The sequence below is a fragment of the Carettochelys insculpta genome, chromosome 33 (assembly GCF_033958435.1).
Source record: "Carettochelys insculpta isolate YL-2023 chromosome 33, ASM3395843v1, whole genome shotgun sequence".
In the NCBI taxonomy this organism is placed as follows: domain Eukaryota; kingdom Metazoa; phylum Chordata; order Testudines; family Carettochelyidae; genus Carettochelys; species Carettochelys insculpta.
Window position 1 is genome coordinate 896,893 of NC_134169.1, and position 19,252 is coordinate 916,144.

General features: G+C 53.0%; 4 non-coding genes across 4 annotated transcripts; 2 read left to right on the plus strand and 2 right to left on the minus strand.

Moving 5' to 3' along the window:
- Positions 1 to 2,166: 2,166 nt before the first annotated feature.
- Positions 2,167 to 2,239, minus strand: TRNAV-AAC (transfer RNA valine (anticodon AAC)). The gene has a single exon. It is a non-coding gene; the product is annotated as a tRNA-Val (tRNA).
- Positions 2,240 to 7,429: 5,190 nt separating this feature from the next.
- TRNAI-UAU (transfer RNA isoleucine (anticodon UAU)) lies at positions 7,430 to 7,522 on the plus strand. The gene is given in 2 exon segments: positions 7,430 to 7,467; positions 7,487 to 7,522. It is a non-coding gene; the product is annotated as a tRNA-Ile (tRNA).
- Positions 7,523 to 12,860: 5,338 nt separating this feature from the next.
- Positions 12,861 to 12,933, plus strand: TRNAV-AAC (transfer RNA valine (anticodon AAC)). Its single transcript has one exon. It is a non-coding gene; the product is annotated as a tRNA-Val (tRNA).
- Positions 12,934 to 14,690: 1,757 nt separating this feature from the next.
- Positions 14,691 to 14,764, minus strand: TRNAT-AGU (transfer RNA threonine (anticodon AGU)). Its single transcript has one exon. It is a non-coding gene; the product is annotated as a tRNA-Thr (tRNA).
- Positions 14,765 to 19,252: the final 4,488 nt, after the last annotated feature.

The window sequence follows — 19,252 nt, forward strand, 5'->3', positions numbered from 1 at the left end:
AGCTCCTTCACCTTACTCCTGACGTGGTCAGGAGTGCGGGCAGGGTGACCCCGGGTGGCCAGGCCCTTGGCCAGCCAAGCGAATGCATCCGCGTTCCGCCTCTTGCTCCCCATTACCTGGAGCAGCTCCTCCTCGCCCCAGAGCCCCAGCAGGTCCCAAAGCTCGGCCTCCGTCCAGGAGGGGCCCCGCTGCCGCTTCCCCGCCTTGCTGCTGGGCTGTGAGCCCTGGCTCCCCTTGGGGGGGTCCCCTGGGGGTGCTGGGGGGGCTGCCATGCGACCATCACAGCTGGGGTGCGTGTCTGTGGCACTCAGAGACGTGCAGGCTGGCCGAGTGTCTGGGCTGCCGCCTGCGCGTTCTCTCAGCTTCCTGCACAGAAAGGGAGGGGGGCGAGGAGCTTTAAGGGGCCGCTCCACGCGGCCACCATCGAGCTCAGGGGCTGGAGAGAGCGTCTCTCAACACCTCAGCTGATGGTCACCATGGAGGACCCCGCAATTTCGATGTTGCGGGACGCGCAACGACTACACGGTCCCTACTTTGATGTTGAACGTCGAAGTAGGGCGCTATTCCCATCCCCTCATGGGGTTAGCGGCTTCGAAGTCTCGCCGCCTAACGTTGATGGAAACTTCGAAATAGCGCCCGACACGTGTAGCTGTGACGGGCGCTATTTCGAAGTTAGTGCCGTTACTTCGAAGTAGCGTGCACGTGTAGACATGGCTCAGGGGCCCAGAGGCAGGGCCTATTTAAGCCCTTGGCCCATCTGGATTTCTCTTCAACTTTTCCCTCCCAGGCGTCGTGAATTTTCTTATGTCTCCCAAGGCAGAGGGAAGAGCAATACACAGCTGACGTGTGACACCTCACCTTCACCCTGGTGCACACAACACAATTCATGTGGTGGGAGTGGGACCATGGGGTCTGAGTGGGGGAGGGGCTCCTTTCTGGGAGAGAGGGTTGGGGTACAGGAGTGTGAGGGCTCTGGCTGGGAGTTCGGGCTTTAGGGAGCTGCTGGAAATTAGGGAATTGTGCTGCCAGAAGGGAGCTCTGGGTGTGGAAGGTGCCTAAGACTCGGGGGTGGGTGTGAAAATGGGGGTCCAGGCTCTGGGCTGGTGTTCTGGAGTGGGTTTAGGCTGTTGGTCGGGAGTGGGATGTAGAAGGGGTCAAGGGTCCAGGCTGGGAATTGGGCTTTGGGGTACATGAGGATACTGGGTGGAGATCACAGATATGACCCCCATGGAAGTACCTGTGAGCTGGTGCCCATGACAACCAACTCCCCCTCTCCAGCTCCTCACAGCAGAAGCTCAGCTCACCTTCACTCTGGGATGCCAGCAGCTTGAGGAACCAAGCAAGCGGCAGCAGGAGGTTGGAAGCCCAGGGCACAGCACTGAATCCCTGAGGGCATCTGAGTGGGACACGATCCCTCCGTGCAGGGCAGAGGTGGAGGGCAGGATGGGTTCCAGCATAACCATTACCCATACAATGAAGATCTGCCCCAACATGTGGCTACCACTGGCCTCTTTCAGCGAGGTACCGACCCAGACGGAGCTGAAATTCCCCACGTCTGTCTGCACCCAGCCAAGATTGACAGCGATACTCAGGATCCCGTCCCCGCCGTACCCCAAGACCTGTCACTTGATGAGCATGTTCAGAGCAGCCTGTGGGTGAGATGCAAAAGGCAGAGACAGCAGAGTGTGGGGAAGGGAGTGAGCCCCATAGGAAATGATTTGCCCTTCCCAGGGGTGGGATGGGGTGGGACAGGCAGACAAGGAAATGAGAGCAGCCTTCATTTTAATTTTGTCTTTCCATGTGGAGAGAAAATTTTATGTGCACCGAGGCAAGTGCAGATGGGAACTGCCAATAAAAGCGCCAGCTGCTGACTGTGTGTGCACCATTCCTGCCTCCCTTCTCCCTTAGGAAATCAAGCAAAGGAGGCCAGCAGGTAGAGGAGGCCTCCAAAGACCAACCACCGAGGGCAGGGGGATCCAAACCACAAGCCTCCTGAAAGTGACCGGTCTAACACTTGAAGCTTCCCCACACTGAGAGCAAAGGGGATGCTCAGCTGATGTCACCACCTTCTGTCACCCAGGAGTCAGACTTATTGGAGCCTTTGGCTAGGGCACAAGGAGATGAGCCATCCAGTGTAAAAGGGAGACACAGTAATGGAGAATTTGATGCTTCTGCCTGGTTTTGAACCAGGGACCTTTTGCGTGTTAGGCAAACGTGATAACCACTACACTACAGAAGCCCTTGTCAAACACCTTTTCCATCCCCGCAGTTCCATCCACGAGGCACCAATTGCCCTGGCACACACGGCTGGAGAAACTTCGAGAAATGGGGAGAGCCCCTCACACACTCAGCTGCTCCAGCAGAGGGTTACAGCTGCACCCAGGAATTATGCCTTGGCCTTCAAGGGGAGTGTGACATACTAGAGCTGGGAAGAGCAACCAGTAACTCCCATCTCCCTGCTGTGTGTGTCAGGGGGATCTGGCACAGAAAGCAGCCCAGAGAGAGAGCAGCAAAAAGTCAGGAGCTGCTGAAAGTCATTTTCATCTCGACATCTGACAATCCTCAATGCACAGGAAATGTTAAGAAATGAAATAAGCTGTGGGTTGTGAGGCAGCAGCTGTTAGCTGGACAGAGCCAGAGACAAGGGAGGTGAGCAACACCTGGTGGGTGTTGCTGAACAGACATTATAATTGTTAAGCAGGCGAGCCACAACTCACCTGCATGAGCCCACCCCAGCAGAATGGCTTAACTTTGCCTGGAGACTTCACAATGCCCCCAGATGTGCCTGGCCTTGTGTTCTCCAGGCACACGTGGAGTTTGCAGATGAAATCAAGCTGGGAGGGTTTGCAACTGTTTTGGAGGATCCGCTCAGAATTCATAATAATCTGCACCAAGTGGAGACATGGTCTGAGGTAAACAGCTGCTAACCAGGCAGCAGAAGAAATCAATGCATTGAACTGAGCAGGGGTCCCAGGATCTCCAGGGTGACTCATCCACATGGAGACCTGCTTTGGGCCCTGTGGCTGGTGCTGCAGGCTGATCTCTTGCCCCCAGTGTCAGAGAGAGGGGAATGTGACATTCATCCCCCTGGGCAAGTGTCTACTCCTTTCCCAGCTGCGCGCTGCCCAGCCCAGCCCAGCCCAGCCCAGCAGCTGGGAGAGACCAGAGCCTCTGAGCCAGCCTTGGGAATGGGCCCTTCCCTCAGAGGCAGCTGCCCATGTCACTGGCTGCAGCTGAGACAGGGCTGCCCCCACCTTGTCCCCATGTCTGGCTGTGGCAATGCACCCTGGTTGTGTCTGGGGCCCTGCTCACCCCAGGAAGCCGCACTGCAGGGGACAGGAGTGAGCGTAGCATTGGTGGGCCAAACCAGCCCATCCGATGTGCCCAGCCAGCCAGCAAGTGGCAGGAAGGTTCCTGGCAGGACTGACTTTGGTGGGTATGAAAACCCACCATGCAGGTGGGGTTATTTAGCTGAGTGGCGAAGGTGATGGTTTGCTAATCCCTTGTACTTGGCAGGAATGGGTTCAAATCCCATCTTCAGGGTTGAAATTGCTTTTGTTGAGCCCCAGCCCCAAGGGGAGGCTGCCAGTGGAGGGGTGAGATGATTTCATTTACCCTGACAGGGCCCAACCTGTCTGCAAAGGCAGCCGAATTGTGTGCTGCTCCCTGGGGCTCAGCAGGGCCCCAAACTCAGCCAGGGGTGTGGTGCCTTGGCAAGGAGGGGGCAGCCTGTGAAATGGGCAGCTGCCTCTGAGGGAAGGGCCTGTCCCCAAGGCTGGCTCAGGGTCTCTGGTGCCTCCCAGCAGTGGGCTGGGCAGTGCCCATCTGGGAAAGGAGACTTGCTCAGGGGGAATGAATGTTTCTCTGCCCTTAACAGCAAGAGATGCAGCTACAGCTTGGGCCTGGGGCAGGTCTCCATTCAAATGTCCCACTCCAGGTTCTTCTGCACTTCTTGGCAGCCAGGGAAAAGCTTCTTTGGGACATACCTTCTGGCCTGCAGTTAAGGAGCCCCAGTTGGGGATTGGCTGATTTCCTACCACCTTGTGATGATGGCATCAGCACAAATGCTGCTTTGGGGGTGGCATTAGTGAGGGTTGAGGGGGAGCTTCCAGGCTCAGGGGTCTTTACGGAAGTCCTCTGGCTGCATGTAGCCATGGACCTCCCCTTCTCTTGCACTGTTCTCGGGTGCTCAGTGGCATTTGAGCCATCCCGCAGAGGTTCAGTACCAGCAGTCCCACCTCCAGGGGCCCAGAAGAGCAAAGGTGAGCTGGGCTCCAGCCTGGGACTCTTCCTTTCCCCTTCTGTCCCCTGATATTTTAGCCTGATCTTCATGCTCCTTCCTTTAAGTGCCACGCCTGCAATAGAAATAGCCTGGCAGCTCCAGGTACAGGCACCGCCACCAATCATGTAGACGAAGGAGAAGCTATGGGAAACACAACCTCAGACATCTCAACACAGACTGATGAGTTCTAGAGCCCCAACCTGTTACAGGCATGTGGGTGAGTGTTAGCCGATGGCCGAGGATGTTTGGTGAGGTGCCAGCTATGCCCGTTTTATACCATCCGTGACTTTAACCGCTAGGACGCACTGTCCCTTCGCGGCGGGCAGCCCGGGCTAGGCTGACGGATGCCACAAGGTCCTAAACACCCGTGACTTTAACTGCTAGAGCTCAGAGCCCCTTCGCAGTGGGCAGTCAGGATTGACTGACAGGCGCCCCAAGAGTTTGCCCCGTGGAGGCGGCACAACTCAACGCTAGGCTCTTAGTACTCTCACCTAATGGCCAGGCTTTATAGCCAAAACGGCTGAGGTTCTTTAATTGTGTTGGCTGCTTTACAGTAAACCAGAGAAACAAGTCAGGCTTATGCACAAATGGTTACCAAAATTTATTAAACTAGATTCTAATCATGTGGTTACAAAATTGCTAGTGCCTACTTATTTAAATGTATAGATGTTACACACACAAACAAGTTACAAAGCTGAAGCCACAATCCCAAAGAAAGAAAACAAAGTATAGAGCTCTATTTCAAAATATGTGTACACTAAAGATAGGAGATCAGGTGTGGGTGCTTCTTACCCTCCTTGCATCTCTCGATTCCAGCGGTGCCAAGCCAGGATCGGTCACTCAATTCCGCAGAAAGACGAATAAGGGACAAGGCTCAGGGACCCTTTTAGCTGCAGAAGCCTTGGGAGGCTGTCACTTATCTGACCAGCAGATAGATAGTGAAAAGCACTCAAAAATCATGGTGCTGTAGGTCCCATACTTATACCTCTGTACTCCTTTATTCTCTTTCTCCTTTCTTATGCCAAATTGGGGCTGGTCTGTCTGGGCGATGCCAGCTCTCGCAAGAGTAGTTTACACTTGCAAGGGAGAGAAACAATAAGTTCCGACTACTGGACACTCCTTTTATTAGGGTAAATATTTTCCCACCTAGGATGTTGGTGTGTGTGCATCACGTTATTTAGTAGGGGCTAAGAGCCATGTCTGTCACAGCTTCTCTGTCTGCTGTGAGCCTAATCGTTGTATATGTTCCCAGAGGCACATTGTAGCAGCACACCTGTGCTTTCTCACAGCTTCAAAGGCTGTGCTGGAATTTATGTTAAGTGCCCTGTTGTTTTGGCTCCCTTGTGTTCCCAGCAATGCTGGTCTGAGAGGGGGCTGGCTGTCTGTCTACAGTGAGTCAGCCCAACCAGAGGCTTAGCTCCAGTGGGCCTCACTCATTAAGCAGGATGAGGAGCTGTAACTCAGATACACCTGTGTGCAAAAAAGCCCAGCCCTTGGAGGGAGGGAGATTTAGAACAAACCACAGACATTTGAATTCAGATTTCAGAATCCTGTGTGCTGTCTTTTACACAATGTGATTGGCAAATTTTGGCTCTTTTGGGCACCTCTGAGATTTTTGTAAGCTGGCACCCTGCACTCTATGCCACCCTCCAGCTGTTTCACTTCTCAGGACACTCCTTCCTACCCCATCTCTACCCTTCTTCTCCCGGAGACATTGAGCCCGTACCGTCTTGCTGCCCACTCCACTTGGCTGGAGACTGACTTTCCCTGAAACCCCCAGAGTTTTGAAACAGATTCATTTTTCTTTTATAATAACCAGCCTGCAGAAAATTAACAGAAATACAGATATGGGGAAGGATGTTGGTGCTTGTGTCTGAATATTGAGCTGAGGAAGCACACAATGGCTCTGGCTGTGAATTCCTACAAAATTGACATCCTCTGTCCACACACATTTACAAAATGTGCAGCTACTTCATTGCTGAATGTGATCCATTTGATAGACTCTGAATGAGAACCTCTTTAGAGAAATGAGACCCAAAATTATTCATATCGGTGTCAACTTTCAGTTGCCCTGTTTAGCCAGATTTCAACTGAGGGAGGGATTTGCTAGGTATATATGCAATGGCTCTGGCAAACAATGAGGGCTGATCTCCATTTTAACCCCCGCCCCATATAATACAAATCCAGAGTGTGTAGGGAAAGGTGAGACAGCTGTAGTCATACAAGTAGCTGCCTTTTAAAGGAGGGGCTCGGACTTGAAACAAGACCACTTGATCTACAGTCAAACACCGTAACCCTGACCTACCCCCACATTTCACTCTAGCTTGTGCCACTGATCTTCCGGCCCCTTTGGACAAACCCTTCTTCCCCAGCTTCCCTTTTCTGTCCCAACCCTCAGGGGTTTTACAAATGGGGTTTTATTAAACTTTCTCTCTCCCGGTGCACACCACAGCTTCCCCCTACTGACCTGGCTTCTCCCACTCACAGAGCTGCCATCACTCAGGGAGGCTGGCTTCATGTGAGTGGGGGACAGCTCTCCCATCCACTTGGGCTGCGGCCACACTTGGCCAAAACTTTGAAATGCCCATGCAGATGGCCATTTTGAAGATTACTGATGAAGTGCTGAGCTGAATATTCAGCACTTCATTAGCATTAGGACGCTTCCAGCTGCGGTACTTTGACAGCGCTGCTTTCGGAAGCACGTGGCTCGGCACGGCTACACGGGGGTCCTTTTGGAAAGGACCCAACTCCTTTCAAAATCCCCTTATTCCTCTCAGCGGAGGAGCCCTTTTAGTGCCTTAACCACAGCAGCTGTGTGGAATAGCAGAAGCACAAGCTGGAGTTGGAAGAGAGGCAGCCAAGGGGGCTGAGGGGGGGTAAGTGGGGATGGGCCCCAAGCTGCTGCCCCAGTGTAAAGAGGGGAGGATCCTGATGCCATGTCACAGCCTTGGAGAGGGTTTGTGATCTGCCTCACACTGGTCCCCCAGACAGGTTCTGCTCTGTGACTCCCCCAGTGGGTCCCAAGGCCATAGCGGCATTTGGCAACATGGATGCGATGGAGGTGAGGGGCTGTGACTTGTCGAAACAGGTTCTGCTGCTGAAATATGACCTGACCCCTAAGTCACCTGGGTCCCCTCTAAAAACAGAGCTCCAGTGGCGCAATGGGTTAGCGCGCAGTACTTATAGAGCAGTACTGCCCTAGACATGCTGAGGCTGTGAGTTCAAACCTCACCTGGAGCATTGCTTTTTCACCTGGCTGACTCTGAATCATCAAATACTTTGACTGGAAGGGACCTCGAGAGGCCAGCGAGTCCAGGCTGCTGCGCTCATGGCAGGGCCAAATACTGTCTACACCATCCCTGATAGACATTTCTCTAACCTGTTCTTAAATATCTCCAGAGATGGAGATTCCACAACATCCCTTGGCAATTTATTACACTGTTTGACCACCCTGACAGTTGGGATCTTTTTCCTAATGTCCAACCTAAACCTTCCTTCCTGCAGTTTAAGTCCATTGCCTCTTGTTCTATCCTCAGAGGCCAAAAAGAACAAGTTTTCTCCCTCCTCCTTATGACATCCTTTTAGATATCTGAAAACCGCTATCAAATTCCCCCTCAGTCTTCTCTTTTCCAAACTAAACAAGCCCCATTCTTTCAGCCTGTCTTCATAGGTCACATTCTGTAACCCTCTAATCATTCTTGTCGCTCTTTTCTGGACCTCTCTAATTTCTCCACATCTTTCTTGAAGTAAATTGCCCAGAACCGGACACAATACTCCAGCTGAGGCCTAACCAGAGCAGAGTAGAGCGGGATAATGACTTCTCTGTCTTGTTCACAACACAGCTGTGAACGCGTCCCACAGTCAGGTTTGCTTTTTTTGGAACAGCAGCACGCTGTTGACTCATATTTAGCTTGTGGTCCACTGGGACTGCTAGATCCCTTTCTGCTGTAGTCGTTCCAAGACAGTCTCTCCCCATTCTGTGTGTGTGAAACTGCTTGTTCCTTCCCAAGTGGGGCACTTTGCATTTGTCCTCATTAACTTCATCCTGTTTCCCTCAGAGCATTTCTCCAATTTATCCAGATCATTTTGAATTACGATCCTCTCCTCAAAAGCAGTTGCAACCCTCCCAGCTTGGTATCATCTGCAAACTTAAGAAGCGAACTTCCTATGTCAATATCTAAATCATTGACGAAGATATTGAACAGAACCGGTACTCGAGATGTGGCCGTACCATAGTTTTATATAGGGGAAGTCTGATATCTTTTGTCTTATTATCGATCCCTTTTTTAATAATTCCTAACATCCTATTTGCTTTACTAACTGCCGCTGCACACTGCGTGGATGTCTTCAGAGAACTATCCACTATAACTCCAAGATCCTTTCCTGATCTGTCGTAGCTAAATTTGACCCCATCATGTAGTACGTGTAATTTGGGTTATTTTTTCCAACATGCATTACCTTACACTTACCCACATTAAATTTCATTTGCCATTTTGATCAAAAGGCTGGGCTTCAGATAGGCGCGTCTGTGCTTTCAAACGCTCCAAGACTGTGCTGTTCCTTTGTGCTCAGAGGCACCTAAAAGGGGCAAGATGGAGTAGAGCAGGGGGATTGTGTCTGGTTACAGGACCCCAGGGGCTCCCGGGCGGGACAGTCACACGGACACCTGCCTCAGGCCCTGTGGCTGGTGCTGCAGACTGATCTATTGCTCTCAGTGTCAGAGAGAGGGGAGTTTGACATTCAACCCCAGAAGCAAGTGTCTGCCCCTTTCCCAGCTGTGCACAGCCCAGCTCATCCCAGCTGCTGGGAGAGACCAGAGCCCCTGAGCCAGCCTTGGGGACAGGCCCTTCTCTCACAGGCAGCTGCCCATGTCAGTGGCTGCAGCTGAACCAGGGCTTCCCACACCTCGTCCCCATGTCTGGCTGGGGCACTGCACCCCAGCTGTGTTTGGGGCCCTGCTCACCCCAGGAAGCCGCACTGCAGGGGACAGGAGTGAGAGTAGAACTGTTGGGCCAAATCTGCCCATCCTGTGTCCCTGGCCAACCAGCGAGGTGCAGAAAGGTTCCTGGCAGGATTGACTTTGGGAAGGATGAAAAACTTGCAGCACATGAAGATGAGGTAGTGAAGGTAATTGATTGCTAATCCCTTGTGCCCTGCCTGCAGGGGTTCAAATCCCATCCTCACTGCATCTTTCTTTGTTGATTTCCAGCCCCATTGTTTGCAACTTCCAGCACACCTGAGTTTGCTGCCTCCCAGCTCCTGTGTTGGGCAGACTCCAAGCACAGGACACCTCTGTGAGGCTGAGCTGAGCTCTGGCTGCCAGAGCTGGGGGATTGGATGATTTCATTTGCCCTGAAAGTGCCAAGCCTGACTGAAGTGTCAGCTTCACTCACCTCTGCCCCCTTCAGGGCTGCTGTGTGGGGCTAAGTAGGGCCCAAACACAGCCAGGGGTGTAGTTCCCTGGCAAGGAAGGGGCAGCCCTGACTCAGCTGAGGTCAGGCACAGGTGCAGCTGCCTCTGAGTGAAGGGCTGGTTCCCCAAGGCTTGATGCAGTGCTCTGGTCTCTCCCAGCTCCTTGGCTGGGCAGTGCACATCTGGGAAAAGAGCAGATACTTGCCCGGGGGAAGGAATGTTTCTCTGCCCCTGACAGCAATAGATCCAGCCACAGGGCCTGAGGCAGGTCTCCATTCCACTATCTCACCCTGGGCAAGTCCTGAGTTCTTCTGTGCTTCTCAGCAGCTGTGGAAAAGCCTCTTTGGGACATTTCTCCTGCTCCACAGCTGAAAGGAGCACACAGGAGCTGCTGGGTTCAGCTCCCAGGGGTGCCAGGCTGCTACCTTCTGCAGCCCCTGGTGTTGGCCCTGACAGGACATGGGGCTGGAGGGACCTTTGTTCTGACCCACAATGGATGTTCTGAAGGTTCACATGCTGGTGACAGGCCAGTGCTCCAGGCCCCCCTGGGACACTCCTGTCCTTGTGGGAAAGGAGCAGCTCTGGGCTTTCATGTCAAACCGCACATGGCGGCTGCCACACTGTGGGGTGGCTCTTGCAGTGCTGCTGAGGGCGGCTTTGTGTGCTGTGTCTGAGACTGGAAACCCCAAGCCCCTTTGGGGTAACGACTGTGGCAGGACAGGTCAGTGTCCCGGCCCCAAAGCAGCCAGACCCACTGAAATGCCGGAGAGTCCAGGGAAACACCTCCCTGCCCCGGGCTGTTTTCAAGGGCCAAACTCCCTTCCAGCGTTGACCTGAGTGAGACACTGACATGGCCACTTCCCAGCCCCAGCCCTGGGCACTCACCCACGAGCACTAGTAAATGTTCTACCCCTGGAGCGCATGACCCTCAGAATAAGCAAATGTCCTGACCCACACAGCTCATTCCAGAGACCACAAACTCTCTGCAGCTGCCCATGGCTCCTTTCCACCGAGGCTGGTGAGATGAACTGGTTATTGGGAGTCTCCTAATGCTCCCATGAGGGGTTCAAGTCCTGCTGTACCTTTTAGCTCACCTTTGCTTGTTCTCCTGGCTGCAATGGACAAATAGGCTCTACGATGCCCAGGGGGCTGTGCAGGGGTCAGCCTGGAGGGTGGGGGGTTGCTGGGTGTCACTGTTGGCATCACCAAAAGAATTCCAAATGCCTCTGTCCAGGTGTGCTAGATCATTTTGAATTATGATCCTCTCCTCAAAAGCAGTTGCAACGCTCCCAGCTTGGTATCATCTGCAAACTTAAGAAGCGAACTTCCTATGTCAATATCTAAATCATTGACAAAGATATTGAACAGAACCGGTACTCAAGATGTCCACTGTGGCCTGTGACAGCTGCGCTGGGGAGGCTGGTGGCAGTGCTGGAAGGTCCCGAGGAGTGGGCCCTTCTGTTTCCCTTGTCCCACAAGGCCACAAGGGGAGGGCTGGCCCATTCTCACATGAGGGCACCACAAGCACCACAGACAGGTGTGTGGCTCCCTCCCTCTCTCATGGCATTGTTCTGGCCACAGGCTGAGACCAAACAGCTATCTTAGGGCACAACCGCAAGGTGGGGAAGTGACCTACAGGGGCAAAATCTCCTTTGGCGTATTACAAACCTGGCATTCTTGTAGTTCTCAGAGCAGAAAATAGGTGACTGGTACAGGTGCTGGCTACATGACTGTGCGGCTGCAGTGCAGGAGTGGGAGTTTCTACATCACTTTCCCATGAAGTTCCTGTCTGAATTATACCTCAGTTGTACCACTTGTCTAACAGAAACCCATAGCAAGGGCTGGCGCAATGTTAGCAGAGACATTGAAACGAGGCCAGCTGAGCATGCAGAGAATAGAACTGATGTTAGTAGTGGGATTTGAACCCACACCCCCCTTTGGAGACTAGAATACCGAAATAAGGGACAGACAGAACCTTGAGTTTGGAATCATAGACCACTTGGGCAGTGGTGAAAAGGGGAACTCTCAGTCCAAGCTATCTGTAATGTTTGATGAATTGCTCAGGCAGACCACAGTAGCACGTCTTTTTCAACACCAAACTGGTGTTCTCCAGCACAGCTGGTTTTCATAAAGAATCACCCTCACCTAACATTTGGAGGTGCTTTGTCATTAGCTAAAAAGTTTTGGACAAAGTGGGAACTGCCGGCTTGCGGAACTCAGGGCTGGAATTCTTCCATGCAAATATTTGCTAAATAGGGGGTTGATGGGAGCTCTGATGGGCCGTGTCTACACTTACACAAAACTTTGAAATGGATTTTCCCACCAGCTTCTCTTCCCCACTTACAGCTGTGAGCTAAGTAAGAACATAGAACTCTTAGTCTACCAAGTATACCAAGTAAACTTAAACCCACCAACTTGTTGTTGTTACAACAAGCAACCAAACAGCTAAGCTAGCCAGCCCACCTGAAAAATGCCTTGGAAGTGGCCCTTTCAGAAATGATTCAGAGGGCAGAGAAAGACCCATGAGGGGTTCAGGAACAAGGTGAGTGGGTTAAGAGTTGCTCCTAGGTAGAGGTGTTAGTTCAAGTGGCAGAGCACTCAAACCCTTGTCCTTGTGTAAGTGAATAACACAAATTCAGAGTAAAACTGGTGTTTGAACATTTGTTTGTTCTGTAGTTGTTAAACGAATTGTTGTGTTCTGTTATGAACACACACATTTCTTTGTTATAAGCTGTTGCAATTGTTTTGGCTGCAGCCTGGCTCTGCTTTACTACTTTTTTCCCCATGGCTATGTCTGCACTAGAGAGTTTTATTTCAAAAAAGCCACAGCTCTTTCAAAAAGTCCCGTGGAGCAGCTGCACAGCAAGGCTGTGGCTACAGTGCCCAGCCCTTTTGGAAGTGGCGTGGAAATGTGACCGATAGGAAATGCAAATGAGGTGCAGACTTAAATATTCCATGTCCTATTTGCATAACAGGTCAGGACCTCAATTCTGGAAGAGCTGATATTGAAAGTCCCAGTTGTGAGTGCAGTTGCTTCCCTCTCCTTGAGCAGCTGAGCCAGTAAAATACTTCCCTCAATTTCTATAAGGTCCCCCATCCACACGTGGCAGGGCAAGCAGTGGCTTGAGGATGCAATTTAGGGGAGGACAAGAGATGAGAAAGTAGAGCTTCTGTAGTGTAGTGGTCGTCACATTTGCCTAACATGTAAAAGGTCCCTGGTTCAAAACCAAGCAGAAGCATGAATGCCTCTGTTTGTGGGGCTCACTCTTATGCCCAGAAGGGCTCATCTCTTTCTCCAAAAACCTCTCTTACAGATAAGCCCAGCACCCATGTGACAAGAAGTTGAACCAGACCCTGTTGTACAGCAGGAGAGCCCAGCAGATGCATTGCTGCTAGTGCACAGAAACTCTTTCCCAGCATGTACTTGAAGGCTTTTCCCTCACTGATGTCACTGGCTGGGAATCACAGAGGTATCTTTGCCCCTCAGCCAAAAGAAGCTGTGCCAGGCAAGTGCCCCTGCCTGATCCCACATGTTCAGTCCCAGCCAGACCCAGCCACAGCCTGCTCCTGAACCTGCCTCCCATCGGCCCCTCACAGACTGACCTGGCAGAGAAGGGGCCAATCCAGCTGGAGCTGCTGTGCTAACAGAGCAGCTGGAAAGGAGCAGAGCATGACAGGAGGAGACGCAAAGGCTGCAGACCCTGCCCATGGCCCTGCTCTGTACCCACCCAGCAGGGACACATGGGCTGAGCTGTGCTGCTCCCAGGGCAGGGCACCACAGTCCCCTGCTCACCCCAGGAAGCAGCTCTGCAGGGGACATGAGTGATCATAGCCCTGTTGGGCCAAACCTGCCCATCCTGTATCCCTGGCCAGCCAGTGAGTGGCAGAAAGGTTCCTGGCAGGGTTGAAGTTGGGACATATTAAAAACATTCCAGGCACGTTGGGTGAGGTGCCGAGTGGTGAGGGCTGATGGACGGCTAATCCATTGTGTTCTGCAGGGTTTGAATCCCATCCTCACTGAGCCTTTATAGGCACCATCCTGCTGAGCTTTGTTGAGTTCCAGTCCTATTGTGTGATGCTACTTCTAGCACAGCTGAGCCTGCTGCCCCCCCAGCTCCTGTGCTGGGCAGACTCCAAGCACAGGCCAACTCTGTTGCTCACTAGTGTGGGGGTGTCTCTGCAGAGGCAGGTCTGGGGCAGGAGAGGGCCAGGAGGCAATACACACTGTGAATGGGATTCCCCAGTGCTCAGTGGCCCAGGCCTTAATGCTGAGCCCCTGGCTCCATAGACCTGTTGGTGAATAACAAGAATCAAGGGCATCACCTCCCTGCCTTAGTAACACACAAAGGGCTTTGGGGTTCCTCCCATGCTCCCCACACCCACTCTGCAGCCACCTCAGTTCCCATGTTCCCCAGGCCCACTCTGCAGCCACCTCAGCTGTCCACCTGTCAGAGTCTGTTACTTCTTCCTCCAGAATGATGGCAGCCGCCTCCTGCAGCTCTCTGAACTCTCCAGCACAGCCCAGAGGTGCTGCAAAGCAGGTGAGAGGCAGCCAGAAAGATTTGTCCAGTCACCACTGGGTGCTGCTTTCCAAATCTCCACTTACCTGGGAGGTCCATGGCCAGGGGAGCCACAGAGCCTCTCTGGGACTTTTCTCCTAACTTGTTTGGAGTTTGTCAGTGTCAAACAAAGGGATGTGAGAAGAGAGTAACTCTCCCTCTCCTGCCCTGCCCCACCTGGAGAGGTTGCACTGTCACCCTCTGTGCACAGACAGCCCAAGAGCTGGAAGAATCAGATTCTGTTCTTGCAGGCAGAGGCACCACCTTCCCCACACCAGTTACAGCTGTGTTTTCCTGAGCTCTGCTCTGTACCTGAATGTTTCCAGTGCTCCTCTACCATCAGCCTTCACCTTCCCCAGCAGTGGCTGGGATTGCCAGGGGAGGGCTCTTCAGTTCCCCAGACACATGTGGGAAAATGTTGTCAAAGGCTTTCCATAAGGCACCACTGGGAGTTGAACCCAGGATCTCCTGTTTACTAGACAGGGGCTTTAGCCAGCTAAGCCACGGTGCCCCCCTTGTTTGCAGTGTGGCTCCTGACAGAGAGGTATCTGTGTTAGTCTGTGTCTTCAACCAAAAAGCCGCCCTGCAGCACTTTGAAGGTTGCCAACCTAATTTATCAAGTGATGAACTTTCATGCAGCTGAAACACTGTGATGGATGCCCACAGCAACCCCTTCCCATTGCCCAGCACAGACATTGTGCCCGACGGAAGCTGGAGTTGCCGCCGAGAGGACAGTGAGGATGAGGGAACAAAAAGGCCCCTTTCACTTACTGTCCCCTCTGCAGTGTGTGGGTCGGACTCCACCAATCTACCCTCCTCTCTCCCCACCTACCCCAGTGCCAGGGTCCCACCAGCAGAGCCTGGAGTCCTGCCCCTCCTTTGCTCCCTCAGCCTGACTCCCCCCCTCACTTTCACTCTGTGCTCCCCACACCCTCCTTTCTCACTCTTCACACCCCAGGGGTGGGGCGAGGAGGGCCCAGCTCCGGGGCAGAGTTTTCTCCTGTCTCTCACGGAGTGGGGGATGGGCTGCGCTGCCCCAGCTGGAGCTATTCAGGGTGAGTGTTTGATGCAGTGTAACTAGAAGAATAAGATTTTGCCTTTCTGTCTCCTTCTGCCCTTCAGTCCCACTTGTGACCCTCCACACAACCCCTTTGGTTTATTACCAGCCCAGTGCAAATCCCCTGGGGGTGGGGCTGACTTCCCAGCTTTCCCTGTGTGAAAACTTTGAGCAGGGCCAGGGCTTTGGCAGCCAATCAATGGCCTCCCTTGGGCTCTTGGCTTTTCCAGGAGATCCCACCTACAGCCCGGTCCCAGACTCCTCTTACAGGGACCAGCTGCCCTTTGGACCCTCCACACGACAGTCACTCACCTGCAGGCAGTGTGGAGCTGTGTAGATAGAAGTGGCATTGGGAGCCCAGCTCAAAAGTGCCCTCAGGCCAAGTCTTTCAGTGTCCTTCACCCCGAGGAGAGGCGATATCTGCCCCTTCCCCACCCGCCTGGTGCTTCGGTGTCACCTCAGTCTGATGGTGCAGGAGTGGGGGTGCACAAGGGCTTGTGCACAGGAGACAGGTGGGTGGACGCCCGGCTGGTGCTCCGGGAATGGAGGTCTATGAGGATTCCCCCTGCCTTGTTGCTGGACCCCTCCTCTGCCGTCCTTAGGGCTGGGTCCTTGGGTGGGCCCTGGGGTGCTGGGCTGGCTTCTGGGATGGACTCCAGCTCCAAGACCTGCTGGGATTCCTCTGCTGCTGTTTCCAATGTATCCTGGGGGGAGCAGGTGTCTTGGGGCCCAGGATGGCCCTGAGCTCCCTGTAACAGGGGTAAGCGGTGGGGGCAGCCCCAGACTGGCTGGCCAAGTCCCGGGTCCAGGCATAACCCTTCTACAACTGCTTCACCTTGCTATGGACATGATCCGGCAAGCGGACAGGGTGACTCCAGGTGGCCAGGCCCTCGGCCAGTCAGGTGAATGCTTCTGCTTTCCGCTCCACGCTCCCCATCACATGGAGCACGTCCTCCTCACCCCAGAGCCCCAACAGGTCTCAGAGCTCGACCTCCAACCAGGAGGTGTCCCACCTCTTTTTGTCCCCCGTTTGGCTGCTGGGGGTCCCTGGGTCCCCTCAGGGGGGGCAGCCTGGGGGCACTCAGGGGGCTGGCTCAATGCCATGGTGCTGGGTGGTTGGGTCGAGGTCGGTGGAGGGCTTGCAGGGCTAGCATGTGCGTGTGCTGCTGCCTGCATGCTCTCAGCTTTCTGCCACAGGAAATCTGGGTCCGTGGTGCTTTAAGGGCTGCTGCGCGCAGTAATCATAGAGCTGCACAGGGGCTGGACAGCACATCTCAAACCCTCAGCTGATTGCTGCCATGGAGGACCCTGCTATTTCGAAGTAACAGGATGTGGATCGTCTACACACGCCCGACTTTGACGTTCAACATTGAAGTAGGGCGCGATTCCCATCTTTGGATGAGAATAGTGATTTCGATGTCTCGCCACCTCACTTCCATTTCTACGTCGAAATAGCTGATGGTGCATAGAATCACAACACGTAGACACAACCCGCTATTTTAACATTTTGCCTGTTTCTTTGACATTGCCAGCTAGTGTAGACACACTCTGAGGGTGATAGAAATATGAATTACTCCTCTCTGGAGCTGAGGACAAGAAGACACTATTCCTGCCTAAGGCCAGGAGTTCAAAGGAGAGAGAGAAAGAGAGAGCGAGCAGAGCCTTGGCTGGGCTTCTCTTTGCATCATGATTCTAGCTCGTTCAAATCGCTCTTTTGAAGCAGGGGCTTCGGAACAGGCTCCTTTGTTTATAGATGCTGAATGTCGAAATAGCAGAGCAGTGTTTCCAAATCCATGTTGTGTGTTACTGAGCTATATTGGAATCAGTTACTGTGGAATACCTTGTCTGCAATCGCTTATTCAGGAGTAAAGCTGCTGTGCAGACAAAGCCTTGAGCAGTCATGGGGATTTTCTGGCCTCTGGAATGAGACTGGTGGATTAGAAAGTATTCCTTTTGCAGAGGAATTTGCTCAAATGGTAGAGCGCTTGCTTTATGTGCTTGAAGAAGCAGGATCAATACCCACATTCTTTAAAAGCACTTGCATTTCTTTTCCAAGACAGGGTCAGATGAGAAGCTAACCTTCTCCAGTGTCCCCTTCTTCTTCCTACCCGATAGCCCCCTGTACAAAGAGAAGCCCATTTGGGTTAGAAAGCTGCTGGACCCCATCCTCCTTGTCCTTACATATTTCTGTTTAAAACACAGGTTAACCAGGGGCATGTGCTATGATTACTTAACGTTTCAGATGTCACTGGTTCCTCATTTCTCGGGCACTGCCAGTACTGACCACAGCCTCCCCAGTACAATGGTTTTTATACCCTTGTGTCATGGAGTGACACCACCTAATTTTCTAGCCCAGACCTGTCCAAAGAATCAACCCCCGCTTGGGAGTTAAACTCCACAGGCTTCTCTGCTTGACAGGATCTAAATTCCAGCTGAGCTAAGCAGGCCCAGGTGGGGCTGGCAGGAGTCAGGCCTGGACAGACAGCAAACCTTACCCAGAGGCAGGCGCCACGGCTTAGCTTCTTAAAACAGCTGCCTTGTAAAAATGAGACCCTTGGTTCAACTCCCAGTGGTACCTGGCTGTGGGGCTTTTGGGGCACCTGGTGTTTGCCAGTCTCGTCAGATAGGACATTGGGTCATGTGGATGTGAGATATGACCCACAATGTGCATTCTCCTGGTTTCCATGATGCTGAAAGGGATTTGTTACAGAGCTGCTGACCCCTCAGTGCTCCTGGCTCCTATATGGAGCTCCAGGGGTCCTAGATTCAAGTCTGTTGCTGAGTAGTTATTGCATTACTTCTGGCTGGTCCCTGAGTGTCACCAGCCACCCAGATGCTGGTGGGGTTAGGAGCCTGGTGGTTGGGAGGCTGTTTGTGGCTGTCTACAGGCCAGACCTCTCCCCACCTTTGCTATTCTGTGTTTTTTCAGCCTCCACATGGAGTTGTCCAGATTAGGTGCCTCCTGCTGCAGGTGTCCCGAGGAGGGGGGCTGTGCTGGGCTGAAGCCTGTGACTCCTCCTCCCTCCTGCTTTCACCTGACTTGTCTGCCTGGCCTGAGCGGCTTTTTCCTTTAGCATCACGGAGACAAAGGACAAAGCAGAGTGGAAGTGCAAGGGCCAAACTTGTGGGCTTGAGGTGAAGCAGTGAGAAAAGCAATGACTGAGAGTGTGCGCATGAACTTATCCACTTCACTTCTGAATCCTGGACTAATCTTGAGCTTCAGAACACCCTCTGCTGAGGAGTTCCACTCGTTGAGTGTGAGTTGTGTGAAAAATGCTTCCTTTTGGTTCTGGTAGATCTGTTGCCTACTAATTTCATTCAGTGATGCTAGTTCTCATGTTGTAAGGAGTAAATAGTGTTTTCATCTTTATGGTCTTGTCGGGGTGGTGTATTCCGAACCCCTTTGTGTTTCTCAGGGCAGTGTAAACTAGCAGCCACAGTCAATACTCCAAATGCTCTCTGCAGTGCAGCACAGCCTTATGGACAGAATCAAGACAGCAAGCCCGTAATGGATCGGTGCTTGGAAGGGTGAAAGGGTGTCACAATCATGGACCCCCATAGCAGGAAGCTGGTTTGTGGTTTAATCACATGGCTAAGCAAGTACAGCCACCCCTCCAGCTCTGCCAGGATTGTGTTCCCAGCACCATCACATAACTTGAATTTTGCATAAGTCAGGAGCCGGCTTTTTTCCCACAAGAAGTCCCGTTCTGCAGCCGGGAAGCAGCAGGAGCATCTGAGCTCCTGGAGCTCCTTTTGAAAGGTAAGTCCTGGGGTTGTGGGGGCAGCTGGGGCCGTGACAGGGTAGCAGCTTGGTGAAGCCGGGCTGGGTTAGAGCTGCAGATGGTGTAGATGAGCCAGGGCTGTGCAGCCCTCCAGGGGACTGAGCTGGAGCTGCACATGGCTGGGGTAAGTCAGAGCTGCACAGTGGGTGGTGAGCCAGGG